Genomic DNA, 11,518 nt, shown 5'->3' with positions numbered 1-11,518 from the left:
AAAATTAAATAAAAATAAAACAAAATATAAATTAGTAGTTAGTAACAGATGATTGATTGACAGTTGAGAGGCGGGCCGAAAGAGCAGAGCTCAACCCCCGCAAGCACAACTAGATGAACACAACTAGGTGAATACACACACACATACACAAACCTGTCCTCTCACAAAGAACGTCGCTTTTCGCTCATATGCGTTAAGGCATATGAGCGAAAGCGTACATTGGCGTACTAGACAATGGACGCGGTTCGCGAGAGTGACACACACTGTTCCGTTTAGAATGGTGTGTTAGCAAGAGGGACGACAGTATGGAAAAGTGTGACAGCTAAATAATGTAAAAGTATGGAGGGTTGAGGGGAGGTGCCTGGAGCCCAGGGGGGGGCCTGATTCACGAAGCATTTACGCAAGTACTTACGAACAAGTACATCTTTCCTCATTCTTTGTCGGCTTTGGTTACGTTTATTAAATAGTTTACAAGCATGAACATTTCCCAATCAACTGTTGTTATTGTTGTAAACAGCCTCCTGGTTCTTAGGAGCTCAGTAACTTTAATAATTGTAAACAAAGCCGCCAAAGCTTGTGAAAAGATGATCAGGGGGCCAGATTCACGAAGCAGTTACGCAAGCACTTACGAACCTGTCCATCTTTTCCCAATCTTTGGCGGCTTTCTTTACAATTATTAAACAGTTAATGAGCTCGTAAGTACCAGGAGGCTGTTTATAACAATAACAACAGTTGATTGGCAAGTTTTCATGCTTCTAAACTGTTCAATAAAAGAAACCAAAGCCGTCAAAGATTTAGGCAAGATGTACACGTTCGTAAGTATTTGCGTAACTGCTTCGTGAATCTGACTCCAGGTTCGTAAGTGTTGGCGTAACTGCTTCGTGAATTTGGCCCCAGAAACCCAGGGAGCACACCCTGCTCTCCTGCCTTGCTGGGAGAGAGAAGAACAGTGTGGTGGCTGGGGCCCGGGAGACGAGTGGGTCTGGTAGGTGTCTGGGAAGACAGGAACAGGAATGAAGAAAAATGTTGGAGGGGGTTGCTCTTTCTACTCTACATTAATATGTTACTATTTCTCCTCTTCCTCTTCCTCTTCCTCTACCTTCTTTTTATTCTTTCAGTTCTGCTTTTCATCCCTATCTCGCCAACATCCCATTGAAATCCTTCCCTCATTTTCCTCTCCCTCATCTCAGTACATCACCCCCCCCCCCCCACTTCCCGGACTCACTTCAAGAGACTTCCCACTTAGCCACTCCCCCCCACCACGCCCCTTCCTCGACCCCTCCCAGCCCCCTTCCCCAAGCATAGAACACCCCCTCCCCCCCAAAGGATGCGATCCCCCACCTAAATAGACACCCCCCCCCCCACCGATCTCACAATAATACACCGTCGCCTCCCCCCCCCCCCCCCGTCACCTTCTTACCCACTTCAATAGACTCCCCACCACCCAGATCCCGCCTCAGCACATCCTTTTCCCCTCTCCCCACCACCTCCAATACCAACCTTAACCCCCCCCCCCCCACCCCCCCACCCCACCTCTAGACACGCGTTTCTGTCCTATGATCGTTTTTCAATAAGTGGTTTACAGGGAGAAACTCTGCCTGGTTATGTAACTCTCTTACACAATCTGTAGTCCTCCTTGGCTCCTAATTACCCACTTTATTTTTTTGGCTAGAATGTGTAAAATTAATATATATATATATACATTTGTGGCAAATTTGTAGATATCTTTTTTTACTTTTCGTTTTAAGTAGCCTTTATTAAATATATTTTGTTATGTCTCTGTTTTGTGGTCCGAGATCAGTTAGCCTGAAATTGGAATAGGATCATGTCTATTTTTTTCTTATAAAATATTCACTTGTCTTTCTCTTCTTCTTGCGCTCTTTTTTTTCTGCTATACTAGCTATTCCTTGGAACACGACTCGTCAATCTGTTTTACTTCCAGGTCCCCAATTATTGCTGGGTGAACAGGGGGAGGACAGGTATGGATTGGTTCCCAGTCAATTCTTCCCGGGGTTTTCACGGGGGGCGGGGGGGAAAGTGATTACCATGTGTTCGGTGTGTGTGTGTGTGTGTGTGTGTGTGTGTGTGTGTGTGTGTGTGTGTGTGTGTGTGTGTGTGTGTGTGTGTGTGTGTGTGTGTGTAACTATTAGGCCAACTGCTGTCCATCCCAGGTTGTAGCCCCCAGAAACTGTCCAACTCTCAGGTGTTTATTAACTTCTGGGTTATCTTGAGGTTATCATGAGATGATTTCGGGGCTTAGTGTCCCCGCGGCCCGGTCCTCGACTAGGCCTCCACTCCCAGGAAGCAGCCCGTGACAGCTGACTAACTCCCAGGTACAATTTACTGCTACGTAACAGGGGCATTAGGAGTGAAAGAAACTCTACCCATTGTTTCTCGCCGGCGCCCGGGATCGAACCCGTGACCACAGGATCACGCGTCCAGTGTTCTGTCCGCTCAGCCACCGGCTCACCGGTAGGTAAAGATCCCCAGAAAGTGAAAGGAAATGCGACCAATTGCCTTCTGCTTTGACCGGGATTCGAACCCAGGACTTACGATTGAGAATTGAATTTGAAATTGAAATTAGTTTGTTAAGGTATAAATACACACAAAGGGATGAGGTACCTTGAGGTGCTTCCGGGGCTCAGCGTCCCCGCGGCCCGGTCGTCGACCAGGCCTCCTGCCAAGGAGGTAGTTCAAGCTGTTGTCACTCCGTTCAGTACAACGTGTTCACATATATTCAGACACATCACAATCAACATTGAATGATGAGTAATTCAACACAATCTGAATCAATCCATCAAATCAATCGAGAATCAAAGTTGTTCATCGATTAAGTTGTCTCTCCTGCGACTCAGGAACCATTTACTCAACGCCTCGTGGGACTCAGGAACCATTTACTCAAAGGCTCGTGTGACTCAGGAACCATTTACTCAACGCCTCGTGTGACTCAGGAACCATTTACTCAACGCCTCGTGTGACTCAGGAACCATTCACTCAACGTCTCGTGTGACTCAGGAACCATTTACTCAACGGTTCGTGTTACTCAGGAACCATTTACTCAACGTCTCGTGTGACTCAGGAACCATTTACTCAACGCCTCGTGTGACTCAGGAACCATTTACTCAACGCCTCGTGTGACTCAGGAACCATTTACTCAACGGTTCGTGTTACTCAGGAACCATTTACTCAACGCCTTGTGTAGCTCAGGAACCATTTACTCAACGCCTCGTGTGACTCAGGAACCATTTACTCAACGCCTTGTGTAGCTCAGGAACCATTTACTCAACGTTTCGTTTTACTCAGGAACCATTGACTCAACGGCTCGTGTGACTCAGGAACCATTTACTCATCGCCTTTTGTAGCTCAGGAACCATTTATTTAACGCCACGTGCAGCTCAGGAATCATTTACTGAACGCTTTGTGTAGCACAGGAATTTTATGCTCTGTGGTTCGTGTATTTTACTAAATGGGTCTTGAGCTATATAAAACGTTAAATAAAATGTTCAAGTGCTGAATAAAATGTTCCTGAGCTTCACAAGGTTTTAAAAGATTGATTCCTGAGCTACACAAGGTGCTGAATAAAAATTTCCTGTTGAATGTTAGTCATACACACACACACACACACACACACACACACACACACACTAGCTGAGAACATACACACATAAACAGATATAACATTTCCTTATGACCATTAACATTGAAGAACTTCTCATTGTGGTTGCAGCTAAATACACTGATTACGTCACAGGTGTAATTCAGAGGGAAGATGAAGAACAAAGAATGGGTGGCAGTGATTTACAACCCTCCTGGAGATCACCAGGCAAGAGTAGTGTACCGGTGACACACTCACCTAATAGATATACTCCATGGAGTGGTAGATACAATTTGAAGCTTTATGGAAAAGATGATAATGATGGTGACTTCATCCAAGGAAAGATAAACTGGGAAATATTGGGCCTGCACGGAGAAGACAGAGGCATAAGGGACAATAGCTTGTGGAGAGAGTTAAGAGGAGCCTGTCAGAGTGACCTTGTCAGAGTAAGATGCGGTGAAGACCTGCTATAGCAAGGTCTGAGGCAGGGACAAGGAGGGGGTTTATAATGAACATGTTGAGAATGACATAGCAACACAGGCGAAGGAATAACCTACGTTTCTGCCCAGCAACATCAGGAAAAAGATGTCGGCGGGCGACGCGGTAGTCTGACTCGTCATAAGAGACGGAGGATTCACGGAAAACAATTAAGGTGTACGAGGAACTAAGTGAAACATTCCTGGAGGTCTTCACCTTGAATCTTGATCTCCCCAGAAGCACTGTGCACAAAAAGTGCTGCAATATGCAGCTCATCACAACAGGAGAGAGAACTGCTAAAGGTAGCCTATGGAATATAGCTGATGTAGTACCTATGTACTAGAGAGAGGAATGACAAGATATAATAGTGAAACCCCCTCTAGAAGTCAGTCGCAATGACCAATACCTCACTGAAAACAAGGTGGCGCAAAATAGCTGCAATGAGACTGATATTTTATTTTATTTTATTTTATTTTATTTTATTTTATTTTATTTTATTTTATTTATATATATACAAAAAGGTACATTGGGATTGTGAGGATACATAGTATAGTAATTACAATCTTGTAAAGCCACTAGTACGCGCAGCGTTTCGGGTATATCATCCTGGTACTCAAAGGGGAAGAGACACACTCCACTTAACTACAAACCAATGTCATCTTGTATCATCAGCTTAGTGTACGAATAGCGTAATAATTTAGGGAAACAGTAGAACACAGAGATAAGGAACTTCACAATGACAGAGATGAGACAGGAGAAGGAACGCTGGACATATTATTAGATTGAAAGAAAATCATTAGACGCCGTCTCCCGTGAGTCTCCTCTACATACATGTAGAGAACCAACTAAGAATTAACCTTTCAGAGCGCTTATGTTTGGGTGAAAAAAGTACCTAATAACATTAAGGCAGAAAGAATCAGAACGGAGGAATGTAATTAGTGGAGTCCACACGAGGATTAGTGATGGGTCTCATTTTATTTATATTTACGTAACAAACTTCAAGAAATAGACTTTTGTGTCACTACTGAAGCAAAGGTGATGAGACACCCTGACCCCACCCTCATTTTCACCCGCATTCATCCTCATTCTATCCTCATGTTCACCTCTATAGCCTTACCCTAACCCAGGAACACTTATATAAAGTAAAGACGTGATCGAATAAAGGAACACTGAATTGCGGTCTGTTTTAAGTACAAGGCCATGAGGATATGAACAGGAATACGAAGGACAGAGGAGCAATACAAAGTAAAGGACAGGACCTTGCCATGGTCCCTGGGAGCAAACGTCTTGGGAGTAGCCATGAACACCGATCCTGTCTCTGAAGGCACTGGCAGACAGCCTCACATCAGAAGCCTGTCTCGCTGACGAACATCAGAACAGTCGCAGACGATGAGTCACAATAACGTGGCTGAAGATATCACGAACAAACCACACACCAGAAGATGAGGAGACGACCACGTTTCGGTCCGTCCTGGACCAAAACAGTCATAAGGAACCTGCACAAGAATGTTCAGAACACTATATAGGCCTCTGCAGCATATGGCCGACTAGTACAAGAGTGGCTTATGTAGTCCCAGCGTGGAAACCTCCACCTTAGAAAACTGAAATTGAGAAAACACAGAGGTTTACTAATATACTAGTTCCACAAATGAGGACACAGGACTATGAGGATAGATGAATGGAACTAATCCTAACGCCACAAGATAAAACTGTAAACGAAATGAGAGGACGCCAGTGGAACCCAATGGGATGGTAAGAAAGGCTTCTTTAAGGTTAGAACAGGAACTAGGTTGGAAGGAACTACAAGGGGGGATACTAGCGGGCACCTTAATCTTAGCGTTTAAAGTAGGTATAACAAGAAGCAAAGTAGGGTATACACTACCTTACGACCTTGCGATGATTTCGGGGTTCAACGTCCCCACGGCCCGATCCTCGATCATACCTCATTGTTTGAGGTTATTCGACCGACGGTTGAAAATGGCGAGACACAGTAGCTAAAGCTCGGTTCTGAAAACTCTTTTTTTTGGGGGGAAGGGGGAAGCTGGGTAAAAGCGTGCACACACACAATCTTAGTAGGAATAGGTAAGAACACACACACGTACGACCAAGAGCCGAAGCTCACCCTCCCGCAAGCACAACTAGGTGAGTACACACACACTTTAAGGGTGTGAGTGTGTGCGTGGTTTCAGGAATCTGAATCACCGGTTGGTTGACAGTTGAGAGACGGGACCAAAGAGTTGAAGCTCAACCCCCGCAAGCACAACTAGCTGAATAGACATAAAAATCTCTAGTGAAATATTTCGGTATGTTATTATACTCTGCTCTGTGCCCTCTCTCCTTCAGCCTACTGTAGCTGGGTTACCTTGAGATGATTTCGGGGCTTAGTGTCCTCGCGGCCCGGTCTTCGACCAGGCCTCCACCCCCAGGAAGCAACCCGTGACAGCTGACTAACTCCCAGGTACCTTTTTACTGCTAGGTAACAGACGCATCAGGGTGAAAGAAACTCTGCCCATTGTTTCTCGCCGGCGCCCGGGATTGAACCCGGGACCACAGGATCACGCGTCCAGTGTTCTGTCCGCTCAGCCACCGCCTCCCAGAGTAAGGGGAGTAAAGGGAGAGAAATAGATACTCTCCTGCTTTTCCCCCTCGTTCACCCAGAATCCCACACTCCTTTCCCTTACCTGCCCCCCCCCCCCCCCCGCCCATTTTCCCTCACCCATCCCCTACCTCCCCCTCCCTCCCAGCATTTCCCTCCCACCCATGGGAGTCATCTGAGGGGTGTTGGGTGGCGCCGGAGTGCCCGTGTTGGATCTCAAGTGAACGAGCAATTAGTGCATTCCTAAGACTGACCTAAGGGGGATGAAACAAAAAAAATGAGAGGTTCTATGTCCATTGTGAAGGGTGCGTCCTAAGGCAATGGGCGTCGGTCCTCTTACATTTGAAGGTCTTTGATTACCTCCGGACTGGCATCAGAAGCTCCAGACGTCTTCTGGATTTAGTGGAATCCCAGAGAACGTCTGGGCCCGGGTTCGATTCCCGGCGTAAGCTGAAACTAATGCGCAGAGTTTCTTCCACCTGATACCCCCTTGTTCACCTAGCAGTAAATAAGTTCATGGGAGTTTGACAGCTGATACGGGCTGCTTCCTGGGGATGTGTGTGTGTATGTCTTAGAAATACATATCGCAGATATAACAGAGAAAAACAGGTCGAGAGTCAGTAAATTAGACAACCGTTTGTTAGAGAGGCGGGTTTGTTAGACAGGCACACATAGTAACACACACACACACACACACACGCCAGTTGCTAAGTACAGTTGTCATTACAAATACAAAATGTCACGCCGCAGTTCGCGACCCGCGCACGCAGCGGCGAGACAGGAAGAGCAACGCGGCAGACAACAATGTTACCATTGATGCCAGACTGCTGTTTACCCATGCCCCGCGGGGCAACTGCTCCCTATTGTCTGCGCCGCGGTGCGTGCGTCTGCATGTCTGTCGGCGGCCACAATGATACGGATTTGAGCTGATTCACACTATACTTGCTGAGCATTTTATAGGGCAGGAGGTAATGGTGGGGTGGGGGTGAGGGGGGATGACGGTGGGGGGTCAGGTCGCGAGGAGATGTCACAGCGGGAGGTCAGTACTGAAGTGTGTGGTGCGTTAGTCTCTTACACACACACACACACACACACACACACACACACACACACACACACACACACACACACACACACACACACACACACACACACACACACACACACACATGTCAATCAACACACAGTTGATTGACGGTTGAGAGGCGAGACCAAAGAGCAGAGCTCAACCCCCGCAAGCACAACTAGGTGAATTCACACACACACACACACACACACACACACACACACACACACACACACACACACACACACACACACACACACACACACACACACACACACACACACACACGCACACGAGCACGCACACACACACACACACACACACACACACACACACACACACACACACACACACACACACACACACACACACACACACACACACACACACACAAGCACAACTAGGTGAATACAATTAAGTGAATAGATACCGAAATACACACACACACATACATCAGCCTCGCGGCTGAGTAGACAGCGTTCGGGGTCATAGTCCTAATGTCCCGGGTTCGATTCCCGGCGGAGGCGGAAACAAATGGGCAGAGTTTCTTTTACCCTGATGCCCCGGTTCACCTAGCAGTAAATGGGTACCTGGGAATTTGACAGCTGCTACTGGCTGCTTTCTAGGGATGTGTGTATGTGTATTAGAAAGAAATATATGTAGTAAATATAACAGATGAAAATAGATTGGTTAGAAAGGTGGGGTCCAAGAGCTAATATCTCGATTCTGCAGATACAAATAGTAAATACACACATACTCTCTCTCACGCATATATATACGAACAAAGGTCCGAGCGGCCGAGCGAACAGAGCACAGGAATCGTAGTCCAAAGTGCCTGGATACGATTTCTTGCTGAAGCAGGTACAAATGGGTAGAGTTTCTTTCACCTGATGCCTCTCTTCAGCTAGCAGTAAATAGGTACATGAGAGTTAGAGAGATGATGGTGGATACATCCTAGAAAAGGTCAATAATTGCCTAGTAGTAGTTGAGTCATTACATTCGACAACTATAGCAGTTGAAAAGGCGGAGGTCCAAGAGCGAGAAGCAATCATGCGGGCACAAATATGTAAATGTACACACACACGTCCTCACACATATACAGCCACATATACACACAAACACCTGGTTAATGCCACACGTACAAATGTACAAAAAAAATACATAATAGCGCATGTAGCCATCCAAAGCAGCAATTTCCTGGGAGTAATTACAAGGGGAACAAGGGAGTAGTGGTAACCAATCGCCGTCATCCATTAACATGATAGTAAGGTGTCACAGCCTTTTGGTGTGTTACCGCAACATGGCTCTATGTATACACACACTGTATACATACTCTGTATACACATTGTGTATACACTGTATACCGGACACACTCCAGGGCCGGTCAGGTCTCGGTTATCGCCGTTACATCTGTTATTAGTAATGAAATATTATTAGTTGCTACTGTTATCATTATTTTTATCGTAAATATTATTTTTATTATTATTATTACTGTTATAATGGTATATTATTATTATTATAATTATTATTATTATTATTATTATTATTATTATTATTATTATTACTCTATTTTTTATTATTATTTTAGTGTTTATTTTATGATTGTTAATATGAAACATGCATTATTTTTGTCTCGTAACTAAATTTCCTGGTAATATTAGATAGGGTGGCCCCGGGAGAGAACCAATTTTTAATGAATATCAATTCTAAAAATTCAGATACTTGGGCATGGTTTTATAACGTAGTTGGCAACCACTCAGGCTGGAAACCTCCCTCTGTGCTGTTTTATCACTATTTCATACTATTGTATTTTGCACAAACACCACCAGACCCATTCCCCATAAACCTATAACTCGACCCAACTACTCAGAATGCACCAATTAGTGTATTCTGTAATTCGTTCACAGTTACTTGTGACCGAGGTATCAAGGAAGGTCTTGACAGTTGGTGCGATGTGAGTTTTGTTGCGTCTCCAGTGTTGGTGAGAGTAGCAGAGACAAATAGACAACCTGTCTGTCAGTCATGTCCAGTGTGATAGTATTATTCTATTCACCTATGCTCTAGGAGATTCGAACTGTGGACTCCACGTGTCAGAAGCCGAGGTTCTATTGACCGAACTATTGAGGAGTCTTAATAAGGAAAGTTTATTGGAAATGAGGAAATAAGGTGTTGATTTCCACGGAAGTGTGGATGACAATTTATATATGACAGTATTATACTTGTTGTGTACAGTATTCCGTGTTGATATTTGTGTTCCAAGGTGATGGAGGGTCTGGATAAGCGTGACAGATAAATGACTGGATCGTCCTGGAGTCTGAAGACGTGTCCAGAGTAGTTTTGCCCCTGTCTACATAACTCCATCTTGTTAGTTGGATGGAATGAGATACTGGGTAAGGCTAAGGAATGAAGCTTCTAACCATTTTAGCTTGTCTCTTCTAATTTCTCTTTGTGTGGGATGAGTTTTTTCCAGGATGTCCCTAGCGGTTACAGTAATTACAGTATTCGTTGGACTAATATTGTGACAGATTCTTGTACCTGGTAGTGTAGCGTGGTCTACCTGTTATATCTTAAATATTTTAGCAGTTTTTGTCTGTCCTTACCAACTGTTCCTTGGATATTGGTATAATCTGCTACTTAGGTTTTCATGTCCTGTTTGTGAGAATTTCACTGTTTGAGTAGCTATTTCCAGGGGCTCTGGGGCGGCTCTGTGTGTGACTGTTGACGCCCTTCTGTACCTCTACGTGGGAAAATTCCGGCAAGTGTATGTTGAGAAGCTTGTAGAGGTGCGGTTTGATTACGGTTAGCTGTTGTATGTCCCCCGTTAAGTGGCCATGGTAGCTGCTAGTTGAGAAGTTGGTTATATTGTGTATAGGGGGTCGCTCTTCGTGGGTCACTTTTCTCGGTGTTTTGCTAAGGACCCATTCCATTTCTTTCAATTTCTTTCTTTATTATGCACTCCATACCCAGCCCGTGGGCGGTGGCGTAAAGGATTACAGAGGCACGTAATCGGTTCAGGAACTGAACCCTCTAGTTCGTTTAGCTAAGCAAATAACAATCTTTTGACGCTAATTAGGACCACGACGTCTGATGTTACCAAGAAGTACAGACCAGTTTTAGTTGACTTTGTCTGGGGGGAACAGTGCTGGCCACTGACCTGATTCTCTCTCAGCTGGTAATACAAGCACTATTGTCTACCAGTTCTGAAACAGACTCTCTCATGTTGGTTATACTTTGTGTGAAGGACTGGTACGTCTGGTATAGTTCTGAGCTCGGTTGCTTGAATGCGAGTGAAGTTCTCTTTGCCCAATTGGCAAGACAAGCGACATGTTTGGACGGCTGCTGTCTGTACACAGCTCGCCAGGCCACACACAGCACACCACTCCCGAGGGACGCTGCCTGCTGTACCTGACGGTCCCGGCTCTCTTAACCAGTCTTCTCAAATAATACACCACAACTGTCCACTATGATCTCTAACTGATCGTAGCGGACAAAGTTACACGATACGGTTTCCTATATATGTGTGTGTGTGTGTGTGTGTGTGTGTGTGTGTGTGTGTGTGTGTGTGTGTGTGTGTGTGTGTGTGTGTGTGTGTGTGTGTGTGTGTGTATATATCACGAAAATATACACGTGATTAAAAATGTGACAGTGTCAGACCACGGAGGAAAATTTAAACAGGAATTTCCTTAAGTACTTTCGTATATTAATACATCTTCAGAAGAAGTGCTCTAACTCCTTATATATATATATATATATATATATATATATATATATATATATATATATA

Source organism: Procambarus clarkii, chromosome 26 (assembly GCF_040958095.1).
Source record: "Procambarus clarkii isolate CNS0578487 chromosome 26, FALCON_Pclarkii_2.0, whole genome shotgun sequence".
Taxonomy (NCBI): domain Eukaryota; kingdom Metazoa; phylum Arthropoda; class Malacostraca; order Decapoda; family Cambaridae; genus Procambarus; species Procambarus clarkii.
Note: the sequence above shows the minus strand (reverse complement) of the source record.